Raw genomic sequence first — 26,220 nt, 5'->3', positions numbered from 1 at the left:
TTTTCCATTAACAGTGACAAGAATATCCTTGTTTCCTTTCTAGGTAAATAGCCTGAGCGAAATAAATCTATTAACATGATTGTCAATTTATATAATGCAGCCAAAATTCAAAATGCTGATCAAGAGTTCATCAAAACTTCAATACATTCCAATGGGAATGTTAGAGATAATGCCATGCGGTCTGCATCCTTTGGCTCTTCAGATGTTTTGGACTGCAACCCCCATCAGTCCTTGCCAGCATATTCAATAGTGAGAGACCATGGGAGTTGTAGTCCAAATCATCTTGAGAACCACAGGTTGAAACCCCTAGAATATTGCATGATTGCAGGTCCCTGTTGGACAGCTGCATGTGAATCCACACACTGAAGAAAGGAACATAAGCTCAGATTGATGTCACAATCCAAAGACACAGCTTTTGTTAGGCTGGCCACAAGAAGGCACCAATGTTAAACAACCACAGACATGTTTGAATTTGTATTGGACTCATCAGTGTGATGGTGTTGGCATGCCTTGAGGGTAATTAATCTAGATGGGTGGCCAATCAAAAACACCATTGAATGAATTCCAGGCAAATAAAATGGTAGAAGAACACTCCTGGCTCCTATATTGCTGGAGCCTAAACGAAGAACAGAGTTGAATACGGGGGGGCGTGGCTTGGAAGCCATGTGAGAGGACGCGCTCTTGGAAGAGCTCCTGAAGATCCTGCATTTATCCTGTGTAAAAGTGCATTGAGACTAACTTTCGCGAGTCAGGAACGAAGGAACCCGTCCATGAATGTATGCTGCATAAATATTGAGGAGCTGAATCCTTCGTAAGCCCGGCAACAACAGAAAAATTGCGATCGAAGATCCGGGAGTCACGGCCCGGACGGAGGGAAGATGGCGGCCATGCCGGACAACGGAGGAGATACATGCGGGGCGATGAAGAGGCATTCTCGTAGTGATCGGTGGCAAAGTAAGCTGTGAAGTGTGAGAATGGCCTCTGGGAGAGAACCGGCGAGTCTCGGTGGGCACCGATTACTTATCACGGGCTTTGGACAGTGACGGTCAGTGGTCGGCACTAGGACCCACCCGAGCTGACCACCCGCCTTGGGTGCCGGAGCATCGCGTGCTGGTCAAGCGGCAGCCTTGGGACGGAGGGCCCACATTGTGTAGGAACTCGCTGGTAGGGACCCAGTCGAGTGGCGGAAGGAGTGACTGCGGAGGTACACTTGGTGCGGGAGAAGCGACTCGCTCCATTGCGAGCGGAAGGTGGGCTCCTCTCTCCCGGGGTGGGGGTGAGGCGGGAGTGTACGGGCCCGCGACATACAGTGGTGGTGGAATGGCGAATAAATCCGTCAGACAGAAAGTGAAACAACCCACATTGGATGAGTTTACCAAGACACCACCAGGCCCAGAAAGTGCTCGGAGCAAGGAGAAGCCATCTGCAGGCGGCATGGCCGCCGCTAGCCCAAATCAGGACGTGTTAGTTGCGCTCGCAGAATTGAAAGCGGATTTGAAAACCGCTTGGGAAGCCAAGCTCGAAATGGTGGTGGCGGACCTGAAAACAGTGCTTGACCTCAAAGTGGGAGAAGTTCGGGAGGAGGTGAACCTACTTCGACAAGATGTGAGGACTCTGTCGGAGCGCACGGAGAGCCTGGAAAAGGAGGGGAGCGCCAACACGGCAGATTGCGCCTCACACAAGGCCGACCTGCATGTCTTGGAACAGAAAGTGCGCAACCTGGAGAACAGGGCCGAAGAAGCAGAAGGGCGCGCCCGGAGGAATAATATCCGTGTAGTGGGCATCCCGGAAGGATTGGAGGGTCACAACCCCACGGACTTCATTGAGAATATGTTGCTCCAAGAGATCACTGGGGGAGTGCTGTCGCAGGGTTTTGCGGTGGAGCGAGCGCATAGAGCATTGGCCAGGAGGCCTCCGCCGGGCGGTCCGCCCAGGCCAATGATAGCCAAAATCCTTAACTACCGAGACAGAGAGAGGATTTTGGAGCATTTTCGCAAAGGAGGAACCATCAAGAGGGGGGAGGCCACCATAACGGCCTACCCAGACTACACCATGATGGTGCAGAGGAGTCGGATGAACTTTGCAGCGGTCAAAAGGAGACTTAGAGAGGCGGGGAGGAAGTATATGCTCCTCTACCCGGCCAAATTGAAGGTGATCCACAACAACAGATCCTTGTTTTTCGAGTCGCCTGAGGAAGCCATGGGTTGGTTGGACATGAAGGGCAGCCCCCAGGAGCCGGAGGTCCAGGCTGATGAAGGTGGCAATAAGAGTTAAGTGCGCTACGACGATAAAGAGTGCAGCCAGAAGACTATGGGACTTGAATATAGTTACTGTTATGGCCGGGGGAGGTCGGGCCTGGAACTGAATGATCAATGCACTGTTTGCACCGTACCTGTGGTTATACGAAGGAGCCTTTCGGGGCTAGTCCATTCACCCCCATTTAGTGTTTTTTAGTTAGGTGGCCGTTAGGGCGACTTTACCCTACTGGGCTCTGTGTGTAACAGCCAGAACTAGATGTGGGGGGGCCTGAGTTCCCGAGGTGGAGCTGGGCAACAGTTGGGGAGGGTGTTGGGGGGACGGGTGGGGGGAATGGGGGGTGCGGGGAAAGTTGGGGTGTACATAGCGTTGGGGAGTTTAAGTTTGACCGCGAGCCCTGGGAGTACATTTTGGATGAGATATCTGGACGGCACGGATGAGCGGGGTGGGTTGGGGGGGAGTGGGCAGGATACCAGTGAATTATGGGGGAGCTAAAATTGCTAACATGGAACGTCAGGGGTCTCAATAGCTATCTAAAACGGAATAAAGTCATGCTATACTTGAGAAGGCAAAAGATAGACATCGCATTGTTGCAAGAAACGCATTTGACCCGAGATAAACTGGAGCTGGTAAAGAAAAAGTGGGGTGGAACGGTGGTGGGATCCACGTACTCGGCTTATGCCAGAGGTGTACTGATCTGGGTGGCGCCACATGTCCCGTTTCAACTGAGGCAGGAAATCTTGGATACTGAGGGGCGCCTGGCTATGGTAAGAGGGGCAATCGAGAATAAAGAGATGTGTGTAGTGAACACGTATGCCCCGAACCAGGGCACGGCAGAGTACTATCGGACTATGAGTGCCAGCCTGAGCTGGTGTGTTGGGAGTGCGGTGTTCTGGGGAGGGGATTTTAACTGTGTGTTGGAGCCGGGGATGGATAGATCCGACGATAAAGTGACTAGGCCCGCCCCGGCAGCCCGGGCGCTGCGGACGCTGCTGCGAGACTTCGAGCTCGAGGATGTGTGGAGGACTAAGCACCCCAATGTGAGACAGTACTCACACTACTCGGCCCCGCAGCAGTTGCACACCAGGCTTGATTATATCTTTGCCACATCGGATGTCTTGACAGAGGTGTCCAGGGCGGAATATAAAGCGAGGGTCCTATCGGACCACTCGCCATTGGTGGTGGGTTGGCAATATGGCCGCCCCAGAGCGCGGATCCCGACGTGGCGTCTGCGCGCAGAGGCGCTTAAAGACCAGGTTTTCAGGGAAGATATGCGGGAGGAAATAGCTAGTTATTTCGATACCAATACTGGCAGCGTTGATTCGGCGGGAACTCTGTGGGAGGCTTTTAAGGTTGTGATGCGAGGGGTGGCGATTGCCAAATCGAAAGGCTTGCAGAATGGGGTCCTGGTTGATTTACAGAGGGCAGAAAGCCAGTTGGAACGGGCGTTGAAGAGCGAGCCCATAGACAACGAGCTGGTGCTTAAACTGCAACAGCAGTGTACGGAACATTGGGGGAGGCTCTGTAACCTAAACTATAAAAAATATATTGAGAGACAACACGCGGGAGGAGACAAAACGGGCCGTCTCCTGGCATGGCTATATAAGAAAGAAACCCCGAGACCCCCGATTAGGACGATTACTAGAGAGGATGGGAAGCAGATAGATACCCAAGAGGGCATAAACGAACAATTTGTGAATTACTATAGGGAATTGTACGGGGATCCGGGTGGCGGTGACCGGGAGGATATGCTGGAGACCCTGCAAGATATTGGGCTGCCCAGGATAAGCACGGAAGAAAGAGAGGAATTAGATGCCCCGATAACATTGGAGGAGTTGGAGGCGGTTGTCCGGCAACTACCCACTAGTAAGACCCCAGGGACGGACGGCCTGCCCAGCGAATTTTACAAAACCTTTGGAGCGGAAGTGCTCCCCCCGATGCTTGATATGCTCAATGAGGCGTTCGAGACGGGGAGGTTGCCGGAATCGCTCAGAGAGGCGGTCATTGTACCGCTCCCTAAGCCCAATAAACCCAGGCATAGTTGTGGGTCGTACAGGCCAGTATCTATGCTGAATCAGGACAGCAAGATACTAACGGCTGTCCTGGCAAACAGACTGCGGAGGGTGATAGGCAAACTGGTACACCCGGACCAAACAGGGTATGTCCCGGGGAGGAATATTACCCAAAACCACAGACGCCTCCACCGGGTGATAGAGATGGGATCCATTAGCGACGGGGAAATGGCGATAGTGTCGTTGGATGCTGTAAAGGCCTTCGATTCGGTTAATTGGGGGTGGCTGCTGACGGCCTTGAGAGAATACGGACTGGGTCCAAGATACGTTAGATGGGCGGAGCTGCTGTATAGTGCTCCACTGGCCAGGGTCCGGACGGGGGCAATCATATCCGAGAGATGGCAACTCAGCAGAGGCACTAGACAGGGGTGTCCTTGGTCCCCGATGCTGTATATCCTGGCCCTGGAACCCCTGGCACTGTACCTGCGGCAGCAGTACGACATTGTGGGTATTGAGATTGGGAGGGAAAAGCATCTGATATCCCTGTATGCGGACGACTTGTTATTGTACCTGAGTCATCCGGAGGAGAATTTACAGTATATCCTGGACGTGATGGGGAGATATGCGAGGTTGTCAGGCATAGCGGTCAACCCCCAGAAGTCGAACATTTTCCCATTGGGCTGCTATACGGGTGTCCCCATAGAGAGGCTGCCGGTGCTACAGGTGCCCTGGGCAGTTAACACGTTTCGTTACCTGGGAATAGATGTCTACCACACGGTAGAGAAAGAACATAAGTGTAACACTGAGATGGCTGTTGAGAAGATACGCGCATGCATGAGTTTCTGGCAGAAGTTGCCCCTGGCGATGATGGGGCGTGGAGCAATGATTAAAATGGTGGTTCTGCCTAGGCTGCTACACTACTTTAGTAACATCCCATATATGATCCCTAAGGGTTTTTTTGCTAAAATAAATGGGGTTTGCAGAGAGTTCCTGTGGCATGGCACTCGAAACAGGGTAGCACTCTGGAAGTTGCAGAACTCTCATGAAAAAGGGGGAGTTAGACTCCCAAACTTTGAGGCTTATTACATAGCGAGCCAACTACAGTTTGTATCCAAATGGCTTTCCGACGAAGAGACCCCAGAACTTAGATTATTCGGGCATGATTGTGCCCCATTTTTCCTGAAGGAAGTCATTTGGTTGCCAGAAACTGTTACGAGAAAGTACCCGGCGATGGTGAGGCTGGGATGGAAGATGTGGAGACGAGCATGCAAACTGATGGGAGACCCACTCCCGTGTTCTCCGCAGATTCCACTAGTTGCCCTGGCGGGGGTAGACGGACAGCTGAGGGGGATTATTAGGACCTATTGGGAATCTGTGGGGTTGGTGACATTGGGTGATGTGTGGCAGGAGGGTGCCATCAGAGCGTTTGAGGAACTTAGCGGGGAGGTTGGATTACATGGAGGCCAATATGTAACATACCACAGATTGGGGAGGAAAATTCGGGAACTATGGCCTGAATTTACCTTGGCAGACGAATCGGAGGTTACGCTGGAAGGGATATACGACACGACGGAAGGGGGACATGAGATCTCTAGGTTGTATGAGATGGTGATGTTGAAGGTTGGGAAGGAATTGACAGGCCTACGATCGGAATGGGAGTGCGAGGTGGGGACCCAGATGGGAGATGGGATGTGGGAACGGGCTCTAAGATACCACAGGAAAGTATCTCGAAATGCCAGACTGCAGCAGGTACAGCTATATGTCACGCACAGAGCGTATATGACCCCACTGCGGATATCCAAATTCCGGAATGCGGGCAGACAGGCGTGCCCTAAATGCGACGAAGAAAATGCGGACATGACGCATATGTTCTGGGCATGCCCAGTGATCGAGGGGTTCTGGAGGGAGGTGGCGCGCAAGCTAGGAGAGAAAGGGGTCACGCTTGCCATAGACACCGCCTGGGCATGCCTGCTGGGTGGGTTTTCCAGACCTAGGAAGCAGAAACATGTGTGTAAACTGAAAGACTTGGCGTATGTGCTGGCCAAACGGAGAATAGCCATGGGCTGGAAAAAATGTAGCAAGCCACGGGTTGAGGTGTGGTGGAATGACCTACAGAAATGGGCGGAGGCCGAGACAGCAGTGTGGCAGGAGGCGAGTTGTATGTCTTGGGAGGAGGAACTGGCCTCTTTGATGGCATGGAGGACTTTGATATCTTGCATATTTGGGACAGGGATGGCTTCGGGAGGGTCGGATGACAACGAGGCCCGCTCATGTGCGGCAGATACGGAATGTGACATGGAAACTGGCTCGCGAGGGGGGAGGGATCAGGGAGGTAGTGCGCACTAATGATTAAATGCTTTATTGTAATATTGTTAATTGCACTACGGTTTGGTTTGTATTGTTGTTTGTGTTGAAAAATCAATAAACTTTTTTAAAAAAAAAAAAAGAGTTGAATACGGCCTCAACACTCAAGAGTGAGCTGAGCGCTTGGTAAAATCTTTAATTATTTGGAGCAAGTTGGACAAGGTGGCACACAAAATGCAGAATAAAAAGGTGTCCATTGCCAGCTCCTGCCTTGGCTCTGCATCAGATGGGTGGAACTGAGCTAGACACTCGGAAACCAACACCATCGCTGTTGTTGTGTTATTTCATTGAATAGATGACAAAGAACAAGTGAGAATGTACTGGAAGTAGAGAGGGTGGTGGTGAGACTGTTGTTGTATGGTACTGCTAATGTAGAGTGCTGTTTGGCACCTGAAGAGCCTTCACTTACATGGTTTAGCATGCACTACTTTCCGAAGCATGAAGTGGGGAATCCCCATGACAAGTGTATTGTCCATGAAATTGACGCATGGTGATCTCAGCCATTTCTCTGGGAATTAACCATTAACTCCACTGTCTCTCTGGTTCACGGTCTGATCAGGAAACGACTTATGCAACAGCCTTTTTTTAACCAACATCTTCGGTATAAAAACAAGACATTTTCGATTTTCCCATGAATGTGTCTTTTTATTGTAAATTTGTCCTAGTGCTATCATTTCAACTTAGATAACAGTTCCTAAATATTTGCGAAGAGATGGAGCTTTAGTCTTATTATCCTAATAATTGTACATAAAAATGTTATATGTGCATGGCTTTGGTGAAAGCACCATATGAATAACACATTACTTTTCCTATTATCTGTTTGGAGAAGAACCAAAAAGATGCCTTTTCAAGCTAAGCTTAATCGATGACTCAAACAAATACGCAGTGTAAAAAATAAACATACCAGCATTATATCTCATTGGATGGGACATCTCTGCATAGGGTTCCTAATTAATTAATTAAGTTCACGGATGCTCGATGGAAGTTGTATTTTATGAAAATCAGGTGTAATTTGTTACCCTCCAATGAGATGTTTGGAATTAGATATCGAACCCCTATTGAGGAGAGATTCTGTCGTTTTGGTAAATCCAAAGAAGTAGAATCCCTTAAGCGCCTAGTAATGGCAAGTCGTAAACTATCAGACTCGAGGAGGCTTTTTCTTGGCTGTTTTTATAAGGATTCTAGGTTTAATTCTGTAGATTTATTGTGGCAACCTTTACTGGAGAGTCCACAAGTTGCTTGGAAAATCGGATGAATAACCTTTTGCATTTAACTGAAAATCTAGAAGTTATTTATGAAAACTCAAGAAACTTAATTCTGTCTATAGGACATTTTATCTTCTGTAAGAGACAACGGACTAGATAATTTATGTATTTGTTTGTATTTTAGATTCTTATATATCTTAGATTGTCTTTTTACGCATTGGATTTATTTGTATTATAACTTTTATTTACTGTGGTATAGTTCAGCAGGTGAACTATACCACAGTAAATAAATAAATAAAATTATCAAGCACTTTGGTTATTCGTTTTCTTAAAGATAAACTTTTTTAGGCATGAGTCTTTCAAATGTTGATTTCCTCGATTCATAGGTATGCAAGTTTTATACATTAATCAAAATATACATTACACATTTCAAATATTACATTTCATAAACAGGCAAGTATTGAACAATAATACAAACACATTATGCATTGAAGAGAATGTCCACGTAATTCCACAGCAGGGCCCAATTTAATACACTGTGTTTGTTTGTTTGTTTATTTTATTTGTAGTGCGCTCCAGACCCAGGGGCATCAGGGCGCAGGAAATAAGGATACGTTCAGCTTGGTTCCATAGCTGAATGAAATACAGAGACATAGATAGGTGCATGAGATACAAAGGCATAAATACAATGTACATTGCATGAGCGGCTGGATACAGAGTCATCGCAGTACAACACAACATAGAGAGGGTGTCCAGAGGGGACTAACACATAGTGGGCGACTCAGTGTGCAGAAGGATATGCGGTGATGGAGCATGTGGAAAGTCGAGTGAGTGTTAGTCCAACGGGTTAGTTATCATTTTCTTTTATCCAGTCTGTCAGGTTCTGTCTGAATTTTGAGAAGGACTGGTATTCTCTAAGACCAGGGTGTAGGGAGTTCCACAATTGTGCAGCCTTAACTGGGAAGCTGTGTCCCCCAATAGTGGAGAGTTTGAAACGTGGTACTGGGAGGCAATTCGAGTTGGCTGTTCTGGTCGGTGTAAGAGAGGTTTTCCTGCTGATTCTGTCATTGAGGTAGGGCGGTGCTCTATTATTTAGGCACTTGTATGTGAGGGAGGCAATTTTAAGTTGGATTTTATCAAAAGTAGATAGCCATTTGTGTTGTCTTCTAATGGAAGAGATGTGTTCATTTCTGTTGATCTTAAGTGCTGCTCTCAAGGCATTGTTCTGTGTTCTGTGTTGCATTGAGATACTTACCAAGTGAAAATCATCACATGAAATTCTGCAAGAGGAGGAAAATGACCTACACTACAAGTCTGGCCTTTCCATATATTATTTGCAAATACCATTTCAATATTGTTTACACAGGGGCGTTATTACAAGTATGGCGGCGTGGGCAAAAATGGGTGGAACGGAATTACCGCCACTTTTTTCACACTGCCATACTATGAGTATGGCCCTGGAGTGGAGGTTTTACCTCCAGCATGATTTACCTCCAGCATGATGCTGGAGGTATATCCTCCATCTTTCTGCCAAAAATCTGCAAAATTGGAGGAATTACTGCAGCGGTAATTCCACCAAAAATGCCCCATAGAGTCCAATGGACTCAATAAAAAATGGGGACTAACTCCGCCACGGCCACTTGTAATCCGGCGGTAATTCCGCCAGACCAAGTGCTGGTAACGGCCATTCTGTTGGGTGGTATTTCGGCAGATTTACTGCCGCAACATCACCCAATTAGTAATGAGGCCTAGAGTGCTTAATGATGGACAGGTATATAACAAATGCTTTATGTCTACTAATTTGAAACCAGAAATGCAAAAGCATTGCACTTTATGCATCTGCTGCCAGCTTCGTTGTTGTAGGTGCTTGTGCCATTCTGCACTTTCGTGGCTTGCGGCCCATTCAGGAAGAAGTTCCACTGGTAACTAAGTTTCCCTTGAGATCCTTTGGGAGGATTATGGCATTCGCATCCGAAGCTCCTCTGAGCCACGCTGGCTGACACCTGACCTAGGGCAAGCCATAGCTATGCAGTCTAACGTCTTTGTGTCTGGGACACTTTTCTCCTGTATGCTGTCGAAACAAAGCTTCATATCAGGGATGAGATTCAATGAAATTAAGAGTCTTAGTGTTCCTTTAAAAGCGACATCAATGCTCGCCTGCCTATCTCTCTAACTCAACATGGGGTGACCATCTACTCTACACCCCCGATTTCTTCTCCACCTCCACCCTGGCCAATAATCGGTTTCCCCGAATGCTGCATCCTGACAATCACTCCCTGGAGCAACTGCATGCATTTGTAGGTGGTGGAGCCGGAGTCGGCTCGAGCCTGATTATAGCCAAATGCCTGGCTCTGTCTCAGGTCGAGTGCTTTTGGTAAGGAAAGCGCCCAGCTGGAGCTAAGCCAGGCATCACTTGCATTCACAGAGTACATTAAAGTGACGCTGCCCTACAGTGACAGTTAAAAGAACTGCATGAAGTCAGCCACTTCCAAAGACATGCTTTACTTATTACAGTTGGTTTTACGCCCAAACCCTTAGGTATCACGGCGTAGGTTACAAGCATATTAAGTATTTTAGCAGTTTCATGCATACAGTTACACAATTTAGTTGTACATGCCAGGAGCCAGGAATTGCATGCTGGTGCAAAACTAAAGATGCAACAGGGGCATGTTTGGTCTGAAACCTGCAAAACTGCAAACAGTAAAACCTGAAAAGCTGCCTTCCACACTTTACCAATCTATGCAATCCTCGGCACATCCATACTTAACGGAGCCCTATTTCTTTTGGCTGCTATCATTGAGGTCACTTATAAGTGATTCTGTCAAATGTGCATAACATAAAAGTTGCACTTATATAGCAAATTACATGACAGTGTTCGTTCCAAAAGGTAACATAAATATTGATAATTTACAATGTGCTCACAACAGGGTGAAGTGGCCCTTAACCTGCTCATAGTTCTGTCGCTTATGAGACATGTTTCTTTCCTAACGGAAATGTCAAATAGATAATGTACTACACTGTTTGGTGGGCAAGAGAGTTTGCCTGGGATATTTTCCTTGACTGTATAAGGAGCCTGCCAGGACAATTTCTTTTACCCTCCCCACCAGCTAGGGGCAGTTGCTGTATGGTCTCCACATACTACCAAGTGTGTGCATGAGGCAATGGGAGGTCACCCAGGTCTTGAGCAAGGGGGACGCTTGCCTAGACATGAGGCTTTCCACATGCCACACAGCCCTCTTGTTTTTGGTCCTAATCTCCCACTTTCATGGACATGTGGGTGCTGCCTGTTGCACCCACGTCTGCCTGCTGAAAGACTGAGACTAGCTCCCCTAGGACTTAAACCAGCGAGAAGCTGTGCACAATAACCAGCTCCAGGTCTGTGTGAAATAATGATGACTATGAGGTGCTCATCCTTCCAGGCAGTTTTGTTTTTGTCTATTTAAGTCTTTAAGGTACAACTGCAAAACAGAGGGGATTGTTTATGCCAACTTTACTTTGCATTCCGGTACATTCAGGATGGTGAAAATAAAATGATTATCGCTTTTTTGCATAACATACATTTGTTTATATGTGTACGATGGTTAATATTGTGATTTGTTTCATATTAAGTTCTCTTTAAGAAACAGAGCATTATTTTAGCTCCTTAAAACCGTACATCAACAAACTCTTATATCAGCTAGAGATTGAAGATTTGTGCTTGTGTCTAACGTGAAAACTGGGATCAAATCGCAGATTAGAGAAAGTGTGTGATTCTGAACAAATCATATAATTTCACTGTGCCGTATCTTCCAAAATTGTGATACCAGATATGGTTTCTTATTATGGGGTCAAAGAGGCAGGAAGACAGGTATTTATTTTATTTTATTTATTTATTAGTTATTAGTGTTGTGGAGGACTGTGATGAGGTGGCCAGGTATTGAGTTGTCATTGGCCCAAATTGGGCCAGGCTAGACAGGGCTACATACTTGTACCCTAGGGCATATTGAAATAAAGACTCCGTCTCATTACAGAAATGGGCAATTACCAGGTCATTACGGCCTTGCCAGACCCGGTATTTGCCCATTCCTGGGCGCTGGAAAAATTCTTCCACATTAGGGCTCAATGGGAACGGGGAGGTCGGATGTACCGGCACCGTTTGTAACGGTGCCTGTGCATCAGACATGCTGTGCTCGCTGGTGCCTTTCAGGTCACAACTGGTGGAATGAAAGGCACCCGCGAGCACAACTCAGTGTTTGCCGGTACCATTGTATCCGGACCGGCAAGCTCGTAATGAGGCCCAAAGAAACCATGGTGCATAAATAAAATACTTTATTTAGTGTTGATGTTTTTAATAGTTTTGGCTTGGACTCATCCATGCAGCCCACCATGAGGCTGGATGAAATGTTGGAAAATTAAAAGAAAAAAGAAACAGAACTCCCCTGCCCAAGAATGGGATGGGCAGGGGTGAAAGAGTCTAAGGTAAAACCTTTAGAGGATGGTTGTGAAAAGAGAAGGGACAAGCAAAGCAAAAAGAAGGAGAGAAAATAAACAATTGGCTCCCTGGGGGTCTCGAGTGGCCCCCGGGGGCATGAGCATTACTGTGGGCCTGGGCTGCTTGCACGGAGCATCGCGGGTTCCGACAGAGCTGTGTAGACAGTTCACCCACCCAAGGACTAGACCGGATGGGCCCTCCTTAGAGGCCCTAGAACATTTACAAGGTGCAGCCTGGTACAGGGCCGCAGAAGTAGATGCAAAGGGCCGCAGGCTGTGCAGTGATTGTGGCGGACCCCCATCCAGGCATAGGAGCTGCCTTAACACATTGTGCACAGGGCCACACAGTGACTCTGTGTGGCCTCACGTGGTGGATAGGGGTCACACCGGGAGGCCAGACTGGGGGATAGCTCCATTTATATCCGTCGCAGATTCCAGGACCACCAGGACAGCGCTACCAAAGGTACTGCATATGTAATGTGTATATTTAAGTGCATATGTATATTTATAGTTATAGGTGGTTATAGTTATGCTTATAAAGTAATGGTAAGTGTTACGTAGATAGTGTGTATAGTGGTAAGTAAAGGGATAGGGATAGTGTAAGGAAGGGAAGAAGGGCCTGTGTGGACCCTGGCGTGAGGTAGGTGAATGAACTGGTGGCCAGCCAGAGGCTGCCCAGGGGGTGGGACCACACACTGAGGCCATCCTCTGGTCCTTCTCTCCAGTGGGTGCTGCCAGGTGTAAGTCAAGGGCCTGTTCCACCTGTTTCACCATATGGGTCTCCCTGTGACCTGTCTAGGGGGGGATAGGCTGACAAGGCAGATCCCTTTAGAACTATAAATGATTAGCGGTAGGAATTTATAAGGATAAAGTTTGTGTTTTTATAAATAAAGAAGGTCCCCTTTGGGATCGCTAAAAAAATCTTCCTTGGTGTCTGTTTCTCATAAAGGAGTATGAAGAGGTAAGGTAAGTACTCAGGGTGTAGCCCACCTCCTGTTTACAGTGATTTTATTTTGCAGGTACAGCGCCCCTACCTATACAGCTTAGGTGGGGGTTGGGGAGGGGGTTTATTTCATGTCTGGCCAGGGCAGGAAAAACAGACTCCCATGCCCAGGCTGCGGCCAGAAAACAAGGTCTACAATTGGGTTTTGTGCTGTAGGCGTTAGAGAGGTAGCATATCAAGTATGGGTTTTGTGTTTGAGGGTGGGGTGGCAGAAGGCGCGGTAGCCATCTTTTTCTGGCTCTGCTTGTGTTTGGCTCTTAGATCCAAGGAAGGGCCCTTACGCGTCGCTCTGGCTCAGCTCTACCCATGAATTCTTTGGCTCCCCCTACCTCTACATGAATTACATGGGCATGTTAAAAGCAAAGCTACACATTGACAGAATATATGGATAAATAACTGCATTTTGCATCCTAGTGTATGCTCACAGTATACATGATCGATTAGACTGGGTAGTTAGAATTTGTGCTCACAGTTCTAGCGGGATGAGGGGGACACTCTGTAAAGATCTTGGTACTATATGCATTTATTTATTTATTTATTTACTTGCAATTCTTGTGTAGCGCTACTCGCCCATGGACGTCAAAGCATACAGAGAACAAAAAAGGACGTGCAAACAGATAACAGGGCAGGACATAATATCCTGGGATAAAAAATAACTAGGTGCAAGCCTAGTCTGGGTTCTGCATCAGCAGCATCCGTTACAAGAGCCTCTGCCTCCCATGTCAAGGCCCTAGATAAATTATCAAGGTTTTCTGAGGGGATAATAGTTAATAAAACAGGAACCAGAGCATATTTACTTCACAAGCCCACTTAAATGCAGCCACTGACAGACCCTGCAAACCTAAGTGATGACTGTAGAAAGATGGTACAACAAGGACCAACACGAGGCAAGTATGCTAGTAAACGCTAGGGGGAGAAGAGCTCTGCACGTGGCAGGGCCCTCCTCGACGGTGCTCATGCGCAGAGGCGCCACGATAGAGGATATAGAGGGGCTATAGCCCTGGGTCGTTTGGTTATAGGCCCAGATAGAAGCTCAGTGGCTACAACCGAAAGGCTAGCTAGCCCCGAGAGTCCCGACATTAGCGTAGCCTCGGATCTTTTCCAGACCTAGCAGCGCCGCATGCGCAGGCTCATCAATGCTCAAGTCCCACCATTGCTGCGTCATCAAGTGTCAAAACTTCACGTCAGTGAAGTTTCCACTTAATGGAGTTTGCAACTGTTAGGCCCGTGCCCAGATATCTGTAGGTCTTAACTCCCTCAAAGGGGGTCAGACTCCCATAGCAAGTGAAGGATTGGGCCACTGTCACACTGGAAAAACAACGCATGTAAGATTCAGACATGACCCTATAAGTCATTTCACACACCCCTCTATAGCTGTTCCGTAGGGGTGCAGCAACAGGCTTTTGTTGTCTGCACATTTCTGTTTTGTGGATAGGGATGCCCTTTTGAAATGTACAGGAAACCCCTGGTACATTCCCTGCTTTGCAGATTCGCATGTTCAGATGCCCTTTGTGAATTGGGCATAAGTTTCTGGGCGCAAGTGAAAGGGGTGCGCTAGCTCCTTCCACACTCGTGGGAAGCAAGGTTTGCGAATCAATCAGGCCGACATTAGATGAAACATTCCCCTGAAACACTGCCTGTCAACCACATGCCAAGATATGGATAGCTGGTTGGTTGTGTCATACTGGGAGAATTGTCTTCACCCTGGGCGCCTCTGAAAGGCAGGTGAAGCAGGGGCGTAAGCTACCTCACCGAGGCCAGACCTGACAAGAATTACTCTGGTTTCCCAGAAGGCCAGTTTGCCTCTGCTGCTGGCCAAGTAGAGGGCCTGCTACGCCCATCCCCAAAAGGATCCTAACGCTTGACCCCAGCGTAACGTCTTATCTCAAAGTCTTTTAAAAGAATACAAAATGGTGGACGGTTTCTGAAAGCAACCCAATCAAAAATGCATTTTCAGGAACAGGCACACTAAAACCTTAGGAAACATGGAGTAAGTGACTAATTACCCTTTGTTCCTATTGGTAAAGTGTTACGACGTCCTTTCATCGACACCTATTTGTGTTGTTACACAGAGTTTTTGCTGAAAAATATTTTCGTAATTTTTTTGGGGGAGGGAAAGCGCATATAAGGGGTTGGGAGTCGTGAATAACAAAAAATAGGTAAAGGACGGGTGGGGCTTGGGGGGCAGGGTGCACCCTGGGGGAGGAAGCCCCCCAAAAAATGTAAACAAAATGTTGATGAGTTTTTTTGGCAAAAACTTTGCGTATAAACACCCGTCGTACAAACGGGTGTCGATGAAATGACATAGAACCAGTAAAGTTAGGGCGTGTCATTTCCGGACATTGGACTATGTGTGGCCAGCAGGAAAAGCAAGGGGAGTTCTAGTATTTAAGTAATAACATCACCTCATGCGCATAGACACCAGTATCCTCCAATTGCCTCCTTTAACGATGCCATTGTAGTCAAATAGTTTTTTCTCCAAACACTACAGCAGATGTGCAAGAAAGTCGTATATAAGAAACTGGGTCCAGTATAATCAATTTCTGACCGGTCATTTGGAACGTCCACATTAGAGGGTTCCTTAATCTACAGCAGATGCAAATGTGTCTCAAAAAGGGGCGCTTCTCGAGCAATAAGGAGAACCCCGCATTCAGGGAACGTTGTGTATATTTCCGGGACAGCACGCAACGTGTCGCAGCTCGCCCATCACCTGGGCAGCAGGCACACAAAGAGCAAACTTGGGTGACACCTTGATGAAATGTTCCCTGCAAGCCCAGCGTGCGATGGCATGCGGCCTGACTGCTTGTCTGATGAGCGCCCTGTACGGGCGCTGTCAAGTGCCAACGAGGGCATGATGGATGGCCGGGGATCCTGCAATTAGCAGTCCACACGTGATGCTTGTTTATAAGAACACTGGCATGCCACTGCCTACACGGATGACACTTACTGACATGACCTGCTCCTTTAGAGGGCAGGCTCTCCAACCCCTGGAAACGCCCAGAGGCAGGAGCACGGCGGCCAGGGTGATTACAAATACGCATTGAGGGCCATGCAGGTCTGACTGTCCATTGAGAATCTTCAAGTGTTGGTACCGTTAATGCCACTTTTCGGCGGTATTCTTTACTCGCTTGTTTCAATTCTCTCAAGTGCAGGGTTTTATTTTGTTTATGGGGTAAAATTCAGAATTAATGTGCAGCCTAGATTGGTGATGGCAAGTAAGACTCCAATCCCATCCACATGGCTAGATAAGGCTTCTGGGGGATGGGGGAGCGGGCAGGTGTACAATCACCCAGGGTACCGAGGGGGGTGAGAGTATCTCTGCAGCAAACACATTAGCCAGCTAAGCTATTTGTCTGGAAATGAAATATGTAACATGCAGTCAACCCGCGGATCTCTGCAGCAGGCACTTTAACCTGCACAGCTATGTTACTGGCATTGGAATCAGTGATGGCTGCAATATCGCAGTACGTCACCCCTGGGGATTTCCATAAAGTGTGCAACCCTGCGTGTTAAGCTGGGGGCTTGAAGGCTACTGTTTACCTACGCTGAGAAACGTTTTAAAATAATGGGTTAAAATAGCGCACTTTAGAGTACACTTTCTGTAATTAATTAGACAAAATGCCACACCGTTTACAATCCGTTTTATAGGGTAAGACATAAAAGTCTGTTAGATGCCAAGCCACCAACAATGCACAGGAGCATTTTCATCAAGCCTTTGCCCACTATATGCAAGGGTAAAAAAAAATACATTTTCATATCATTTGTGCTCACACATGTCCATTCTGGTGCTATGTGCCACTATTCCCACATAGGAAAATACTTGTGTTTGCTTTGTCCATAATTCCAATAATGATACTATAACAAAGCATGTTTAGCCGGGCTCTGCCAATACATGCCAGTATCCCCATGTAAGAACATACTTTGCCTTAATGCCAGTGGAAAAAAAGCCATGCCGCAATAAGAAAACATATCCTTGCTGGCTACACAAGCATGCTCTTGCTGGCTAGATGGTAAGATAGTTCAGTGGGCTGAGCCCATGCTGTAAGATAGTTCAGTGGGCTGAGCCCATGCTGTAAGATAGTTCAGTGGGCTGAGCACATACTGTAAAATAGTTCAGTGGGCTGAGCACATGCTGTTGTAATCTGAGTGTGATTTACAGATTCAAATCCCGTTAAGGCCAACTCAGCCTTTCATACTTCAAAGTGACCTCCCTGATCTTCTTCTCTCCTCTACGGGCCTTGTACTATTACTTTGCTTTTGCACCTCTCTCTTACTCTGTACTGTACTGTGTTTTCCCTGCTCACCAAGTCGTTCCACCGCCGCGATTTTTATGGGTTTGGGCACTGTAAATAAATGCAATAAATAAATAAAGCTCATTAAATGAGTGCAAACTTTGGTTGGGTGATATATTTTATGTAAATATGTTTTCTGTACAGCGCTTTGGTGAAAGCGCTATATAAATGACATTATCTGTACACAACTCCCCATATAAGAACACTTATGTTGCACTGATCATAGTATATTCCCCCCATGTAAGAATATTTATGTTGCTTTTGACCTTAACACCAGTAAAATAAAAAGCCAAGTCAAACAATGGAAACATGCCCTCCCCATGTAAGAATACTCATCATGTTGGCTTTGCCCTTAATGCAAGTACAGCATTCCATGCCACAGTAAGACCCAGCCCGGCAGCCCCACAGTAGTATTACCCCCCTGACTCTACCTTCACTTCACTGCCTGTTTTCTCACCTCAGAGAGCGGTGTATTTGCTTAAGTAAATACACCGCTCTCTGAGGTGAGAAATGTGACAGGTTCTAGTGGTCTGAGCCCAGGCTGGGCGTAACAGCAGAGGGATACCAGCTGCATCAACGTGGGTGGGCTTTAGCCCTCCCAAGCCCATGCCTGGCTCTGCCCTTGATATGGAGGTGCACCTGATAGGGTAAAGTCACAGTTGACTATCTCATGCTTCTCTGCAAAGCTCCTGTGTTAGTAAGGAATGGTGTCCCCTCCACACCAGCTCTTTGGAAATCACCCCGATTCACTAGCCCTCGCTACATGAAGCACACACCAGATAATTAATTGCTGTGAGGGCCTCCAGCGATACCATCTCTTTATACGAGAGCGTGATCAGCAAGTTTATGCTGCAGATTTGCAGAAATGCTGCAAACAAGCCAGAAAATGGTTTCACAGTGCAAGCATCTCCAAAGAATTGTTAATTGGCTGTTTACAGCAGAGTCCCAAAAACAAAGCGCAGGATGAACTCAAGTTTAGTTTAGTTTAGTTTATTTGCTTATATAGCGCACCGAACCCAGAGGTATCTGGGCACAGTGTCTGCACAGTATCTGCACAGTTGGCTAATGAGTGTTTGTAGCTTTGTGTCTCTGTAAAAAGGTGCACTAAATGAACACCCAGGGCTGTGTCTTGGGGTGGGCAAAGTGAGCAGCTGTCCGGGGTGCAGGCAATTTGAGGGCACTGGATCAGTTGTTCCCAGCCAATGTTCGGAGACTGATTTAAGAGCCATGTTACTATTTGTCCGGTTTTTGTGCTTTCAAGAACAAATAAAGAAAAGGGAAGGCACAGAGTCTGTAAAGTATGTTTTAATTGTCTTTTTTTCAGCAGTGCATTTTAAATGGGGAGCTATTTTTGGAGGATGTCTGCAGACACAGCTGTGAGCATGCCATTGGCAGTCACCGTTGTTCGTGGATGTCCCATAAGAAGCTAAAAGATTATGTAATAATAAACAGCAGGGCTGCACAGCTAGCTTCATACTGAGTAAAGCAATGGCTTCAAGCTTGTGCCCATTTGCATTTTCTTTCACTGGTGATTTTAAGGGCTTTATTTACAAAGCGTTTTTCAACGGGATTGCAGCGTTATAAATAGCTTCTGTAAATCAGGACCTAAGTCTCCATAGTATCGTTGTAAAAGCCAAAGATGCTTTGTTTGGGCTCCCATTAACACAAATCTATACAGGGTAGAGTTAGGAACACATGTGAACTAAGTCCTGAATTGCAAATAGAGGTATAATCTTGCCTCCACCACCTAACCCAAGTGTGTGACCCTGGGCAAATCACGTAATCTCACTGTGCCTCAGCTTCGAAAATTGGGAGTCCCTAGAAGTAATTCAGTTCACAGTGTGTGCTATTAAAAATAGTCACGAAAATGGTTTACTAGACTGTAGGCAAAGCCAACAGTTATGCTTGAGGATAGTGAACATATTTTCTTTGGTGCCACATATTCATCATACAAAGAGACATGAAACAATGGAGCGCTTTACAATCTTAGGGGAGGAATACAGTGAGGGAACCAGAGAAAATGGGAGCGGGGAGCTAACAGGGGAATGCAAGTTTGGCCAATTGGCAACAAGGGAGCTACAAGCAACCAAATTTAGGAGACAGTGGGGAGTACATCAAAGAGTCTCAGATAGGGTAGGGAGTGCAGCGTGTGTGGACCTAGGTGTTAGGAAGGAGCCATTCCTTGAAGAGGAAGGTCTCAAGCTCTTTCATGAACTGCAGAAGCGATAGGGAAATTCTGATGTTGAAGGGGAGGAGGTTCCAGAGTCTTGGAGCATAGGCAGAGAAGACCTGTCTTCTGGTACTTTCCTTCCAGTCCTGTCAGAGTTCAAGTCTGCAAATTCCCCTACTTTGTGTGGATCGCAGGCCTCCGGATATGCTGAGTTTCTGAATGAGGTAGCCTGGGGACTCCAGGGTGACAGCCTTGCAGAAGTAAATCTGCACAAAACATATCTATGGTATTTAATGGCTGAGCAGGGGCTACACGCTACAGCTGTACATTCAACCAAGAACATAATAATTGCAAAAATAGATTCTGCAACAGCAATAAACCCTGTCAAGCCATCAAAATCTAGGAGATGGTGCCTTATAGAATGAACTTAAACATGTAACAATGAACGTTCATACATTTTTGAAATATTATTGTTTACTTGCTGCTTTCCACTTATTACCTATAAGTACTTTAATTAAAAGATACTAAAACTAGCTATTGTTTATATTGCAATTCGTTTACAATAGTAGGGAGGGATTGCAGGGAAGGATTCCCAGTATAGATGTGCATTCTAGTGTTTCACCTTATGTTCTATGTTGTTTGGAATCTGTCCTATAGACACTCCTTCGATAGGCTTGCCCTTATTTTTACATGCTTTGTGTACTATTGTGAACCACAGTTGCATGTATGGTAGGTTAAGAGTTTCTCTGCTATAACATTTTTAGACATTTCTTAAATTAAACTTGACCTGGATTGCTTCAACACTCATTTTAAATGCTACACAAACGAAATAGACAGCATTTAAATCCGTGAAAATATAACATGACTGCCCTTTTTTAGTGAGACAATGTTCATGTTATAGACATGCATTGTTGTCAATAGTACTTTGGGGAATGTGACAGCAGAGCTATTGACAAATGCAACGTGAAGACAGAGCATGATGCTTGCCACTCGGAAACAGACCTATCAGTTCGCTGTCTCTTTTCAGTGCTGTTCCAGTTCACAAACAAAGTGCAAAAAATAGATTTCCTGACCCATAATTCTATTTGCCATATCACATTTGTAACGTAAAGTAACGTATTGTGTAGCACCATTTTTGACATTTTGGCAACTTCTTATAAATTTAAAGCAACTCTATACTAGTTGTATCTTCATAAATGCTGTGTGCTACAGAGCATGACACTAGACAATCTACAGAAAGATATGCAATTAACTAAACATGTTCTTAATTGCATATAACGTGTTGCGATAATTAGTGCATGCATTTCAACTGTGCCCTGATTTTAACAGCATCTCTGAGTCTAACAGGGGCAATGTGCATAATGCACACATTGAGCTAATGTTATACTAGGTGTGTGACTTAGTGCTGATGTGAGGCATGATTTGGGAATCAGCACAGCGTAGTGTAGCATAGGGGCTAACAATTAACATGACTAATACTCATTCTACTAATAACTAACCTTAACAACACCAATTCTATTGACTATTAGTCATCAGACTGGGTTGCTTAGGCCATAGCCCAGCTGCTGGCTGGAGGTGCATGAACTCTCACTGCAATGTTGGATTAGAGAAATAAATGCACAAATTAAATGTTTTTCTGCAGTGTGATGATCTTGAGGCAGAGCACAATGAGACAGAAAAATGCAGTTGCGAGAACAGACCTTTGTTCACTCAGGAAGCTGCAGGAAGTTAGAATGAAAATGTTGCACATGTCATCCAGGTCGGAGAATCAACACTGTACAAAGATGACTGTAAAGAAGCAGAAAGGGTTCTGGAAAGTTACTAGGAATTTGGCTAAAAGGGGAAATGTTTGATTGATGATCTCTCGATAGATAGCAGGGAACTAGGTGGTAGAATTATAGGGATTAAGTAGAAAAATATAAGTAGGGGGACAGAAGTAAAAGAGGCTTTAAAGGGCAGAGAAGGAGGAGTGTTAGGGGCTGGTGAGAGAAACATTGGGCGAGAGAAGAAGGAAGAGAGGAAAACAATAGTTAGTGTATTTCGGTGATGGCAAGCTGTGTGCTGCAAAGCTGCAGTGTGGTATTTTGATAGCTGATCATCTGAGACCCGGCTGCAGGGAGGAGGCACACCAGGGAGATCCTTGGAGCCGGCAGGCAGTGGAGAGTGGGAGAGAAAGAGACAGGCCGTTTCGTAGAAGACACCTCTCCGCCGGTCACGCAGATAAAGTCTCACAAAATCTTGGTAAGCATAAATGACAAAATAAGAGAGGAATATATAATTACAGATAACATTATCCTAATTATTGCATAAAGAGGGAAAACTAATTTTTGCATCAAACACTGGAGAATAACAGTGTTTTCCTGTGCAGGGATTTACGCATTGGAAAGTGGGAGTTTGTAGGCCTGCTAAAGTAACTATTATATTTCAAGGTTGCATCTAAAACATGTGTGTGCTCTGCCAGATTTACTAGAATAGAGGCCTATTTCTCTGGGAGCAAAATGAGTTCATTTGTATTGATGGGGGAAGCTAGGAAAGGTTTTGCCAATGCATTACAAATATAAATGTGATAATAGATTGTGAAAACTGTATTTTGCTAAGCTGCACTTAGACTGTTTTTCCTTTTTTGGCACATGTTATGAGATGCAATAATGTTGTTTTCGTCTGCATGATTTATCCAGTTTTGCAGAAAGACGATAAAGAGTGCCAAAGAGCATTGTTTGGCAAGCCATGCGTGGTGTGGTTATTTCGTGATACATAGATTGTGCAGCCCGGTGTAATTATACCGTCAGTGGCAAAATTCCGTGTGCTTAGTGCAGCACTAGGTCTAGCATTGTCCTAACCAAAGCATCCCGCGTAAAATGGTAAGTTCTCAATTCTGACATTTTAGCAAATGACAATCAGAAACACTTTGTTGTTCATTGTTACATCCTCCTCCATATGACAAAAGTAACCTAGAGATAAATAATTCCTTACAAACTGCACAGATATGTCTCACAAAGCAAAGTGTGTCTGAAAGTAACAAAAAGCAAAGTTGTGAAATGCATCTCTGCCAGGGGGGCCCTTTTTGGTTAAGGGTCTTGGTGTGGATGAACATTTTGCTCTATGGTTAATCTGGTTCCGGCCCATCCAGCATGTGCTTGTTTCCTGTGCGGACCCCTGAATCCATGGGCAGCCCTTGCGTTGCTTGAGGTTGGCCTGTAGCATCTCACATCTTTTTTTTCTTGTTTTCAAGGGAACCATTCCATATAGTGTATGGAGCTATGGCTCTTTCTTTGGCCTCTTGCCTGCCTCCTGCATCTGATTTACCACACTGGGCACATTTGGTGCTGAGCCAGGCTTGAGTCGGGGAGGGGGATCAACAGGATCTAATGATGCAATGCAATTCTGCAGCAGCAATGGCTTGCAGGTTGAAGACACTGAGAAACGGCAGACAATGTTGGGTCAGTGGGGCTGGAAGAAACTGAGGCTTCAGATGCGTCGAAGAAGATACGTTTGTTCGGCAGTGACATGCTCGACACGTCATTAGGGTACTGCGGTGGTGGTGGTTTGGTGCTCAATGAAGCTGGTAACCAGACAGGTGGTGTCAGGTTGGGGATGCTAGAAGACTTGTCAGGTCTCAGAGACCAAGATTGCAGAGCTTTGGCATGGGTGTTGAGCTAAACTCGAAAATGTGATGTCTGTTGAGTGTTGAGGTCGAAGACGACTCTGGCGGTTCCCTTGCAGCAGCTTGGACAACATTGAAAAAGCCCAAACTGGCATTGAGGTTATTCCGAGATACTGGGAGAGCCGGGGGTCTCTTCCTTGGTTTTGTGGTGCTAGGACACTCAGGATCAAGGTTTGCCCTTCCTTCTGATATTCCAAACCAGAATATTTTGTGGCAAGAACTTGACAGGTTCTGTCTGCTCCTGTGAGCATGGCCCAGGATGTCAGTTTCTCAGTTGCAGTAGGCTTTGCCGAGACAGCTGGTCATCAAAACAAACCAGGGGATGGTTAGGGAGCAGAGATTTCTTCTTCCTTAAAGCTCTGTCTTCACCGCTCTGTAGGAGGATCTTGGAACAAAAATCTCAGTATAATTCACCCTTGCAGATGGCACTCCACCACAACTATCTCTTCCCTTCCCCATGCAATTACTGGACTGTAGCCACCATCGGACGCAAACCAACCTTTTTCTCTCCCTAAATAAAATGGAACAAAAAATATGTACAGCCTGTTCGGGGTGTTCCACGAGTTCGACAAGAAGGAACTGACTGACCAACTGTGCTGCTGACATGTGACTGTTAAATAACTAATTTAAATAAATACCTAAAATTATGTGTGCAAGGGTAGCAAAGGCTCCTGTATCGGCCCATGATACCTTACCACCCACACCCCAGAATTTCAATTGACCAAAGGAGTGACTTCACAGGCAATACCATTTTGAGGAAGGGAGATCTCAAAGTGGGGTTACCACAGACATGTGGACGCTTAGCATAGATAACTATGACAAGCAATATCTACTATGACATCCCTTTGTCTTTGCAGATAACAACTGCATAATGCCCAACTGCACTCGAGTTCCCCCATTATCAGAATGGAGTGACTGATTTTCCTTCAGCTCAGTCTGCCTCCCATTCGTCGACGTATAGAGTGACTGTGTGCCCTGAAACTCATACGGAATGACAGTAAACAGTTTCATTGCCATTCCAACCCTAGGGTTTATAGACAAAGGTTCAACTCTATGCAAAAATAGCACTTTTCTAAGTAATGTTGTGCAGGACAATCATATTTTGATAGAAAACTGTTTTTCATCATGAAAAGTCAAAGTAGAGTACACATTCATCCCTTGTGAAAAGGTTTATAAATAATATTGCATTTTCACACAGTGCTTCATCCTGGATTCCTCTTGCTTCTAAACAATGTAACAATAGGTGTTGTTATTACCCAATTTAATGGTACTCAACTTATCGACCTCAGGAACGTGAGGGGCTTAGTTGGCCTTTAAGGGATCCGACCTTGAAAAGTTGAGGCTGCCTCATGTCACAGCAATCACTTAACTCATAGACTATCGGGTGTTTATGTACCCCTCCACTTGAAAAGTAACCGCTCTATCTTTGCTTTAAAGTGATTGGATGCCTTCAGGCCAGGCTCAGTGTTGCAATTCTTGACTTCCAGGACATAGTGACATCAGGATCCCACTTTGTAAGTTTGTATCATATACTTAAAGTTTTAGGGAGCTATTTCTTCTTTAATTGTCCCCAGGAAATGGACGAGAATGTGCTTCCTTTGTCACGGTCCCCCTGTGTCCTGCGGTGAACGATGTGCGTGCTTCCTTTGTCACGGTCCCCCTGTGTCCTGCAGTGAACGATGTGCGGGCTGACTCCAGTCCTGTGAAAGGTTGAATGGAACATACAAGACTCTTGCATGGATCACCGTAGCAGAGCGAGGATTGCTGTGGGGAGTAAAGGGGATGTGCATGGCGTTTCATACAAGATACTCCTCGTAATATTTTTGAAGACCATCTCAGAGTGATTGAGTGATGGCATGGGGGCCCATTAATTAAAGGTAATAGGGCCGCAGCTTTGTATCGGCTCAATACTGCCAGCTCATTTGATCTTAAGCCACGAGAATTGTTTTGAAGATTGATGCATAACCTAGAACCCGAGGAAGTGAAACATGTTCTCCTATTGACATGAGATTTGTAATCAGACAGGGAATTGGTGTTTTCTTTGCACACTTGAGAGCCTCTATTTCTGTAGCAGAATCAATAATCGATTAAGTCTTCTTGTGGAAACGATTTAGATTGAAAGCATGGGAGGGGTCTTCTTTAGACCAAGGGTTTTGGAGAGCAACAATTTAAACTAACCAGGTTAGATCAAGGAAAGGATGCATTAACAATGATATTTAGGAACCTCTTTTGACACTGTAGACTGTGACATTGTATAACCCTGCTTTACTTTCAGGCCTGTGCTGCCAGCCACCATCTTGGTAGACTGTGAATCGTTCCTCAGCAAAAGGATGGCTCTGGTGACCCAATGAAAGACTGCTACAACCCCAATAAGATTCATAGCCAGGTGCCCCTCCAGGACGCCCCCCCTTAATGGGCCTGTTTTCAATATCTATACAGTGCCCTGGTTCGATCCATTAGTGGAGGTGTTATTGCATCCCCTTGCAACAGCAGGTCGATATAACCCTGCTAGTTCAACATATTACATGTGTCTCTAGAAACGCCTGAAACCCAGTGTCGTTGAATCCGACTGGGACTCACAAGGACTACTCTAGGCATTAAATAAGGCAATGCGTTCTACGTTGTTGCTCAGTGGAAACGAATTAAAGGCTTTCAGGGGCAGTCTGGATTACATTTTCAGTTTTGAATTGGGTCCCCAAATGGTCCAAGAGCGGGGGATTTCACATGTGCAGAGAGGCCATCCAGTGGCTAGGCCATCAGCTCTGCAACCAGAATACACGAGGT

General features: G+C 46.0%; 1 protein-coding gene across 2 annotated transcripts in view; it reads right to left on the bottom strand.

Moving 5' to 3' along the window:
* ADRB3 (adrenoceptor beta 3) overlaps window positions 1-26,220 on the bottom strand; it is a 133,141-nt gene that overhangs the window by 11,868 nt on the left and 95,053 nt on the right. The window lies entirely within an intron of this gene.

Source organism: Ambystoma mexicanum, chromosome 10 (assembly GCF_040938575.1).
Source record: "Ambystoma mexicanum isolate Mex_15411 chromosome 10, UKY_AmexF1_1, whole genome shotgun sequence".
NCBI classification, from domain to species: Eukaryota; Metazoa; Chordata; class Amphibia; order Caudata; family Ambystomatidae; genus Ambystoma; species Ambystoma mexicanum.
This window is presented reverse-complemented; position numbering and strand designations above follow the sequence as displayed.